Raw genomic sequence first — 520 nt, 5'->3', positions numbered from 1 at the left:
TGTGTGTGTGTGTGTGTGTGTGGTGTGTATGGAGGTATGTGTGCGTTGATGTGTGTATACGGGTGCGTGTGTTTTTCGTATGTGTGGGTATGTGTACGTGTACGAAGAAATGAAATAAATTGTGAATAATTGTAATGAAATAGTGAATAATTGAAATAATTGAAATAAAGTAAAGTGGATAAGGGATAAGGGAGATTAATATAAAAAAACAACAAGGAAAAATGAAAAAAGTGTTGCTTCGTTGTAGAGGAGACAGTCATAAGGAGGAGGGGGCTGTGTTGAGTCCGGAGGGGAAAGCTGTTCGTAACTTGAAAATATAGCGCTGTTCCAGGTGGAGTCGCGAGGGAGTGGATCCGTGGTGCAGAGCGAGGCCAAAAACGGAGATGTTAGAGGGGGAGTGGTTGGCCAAGTGGAAATGGTGGGCGACGGGGTAGTCCGAACCTAGTCGAACGTCCCTTAGGTGTTCGGTGAAACGGTCGGCCAGCCGGCGGCCTGTCTGACCCACATATAGTTTGTCACA

The sequence above is a fragment of the Octopus bimaculoides genome, chromosome 13 (assembly GCF_001194135.2).
Source record: "Octopus bimaculoides isolate UCB-OBI-ISO-001 chromosome 13, ASM119413v2, whole genome shotgun sequence".
Lineage (NCBI taxonomy): Eukaryota > Metazoa > Mollusca > Cephalopoda > Octopoda > Octopodidae > Octopus > Octopus bimaculoides.
The sequence above is the reverse complement of the archived record's forward strand: the minus strand, read 5'-3'. Positions refer to the sequence as shown.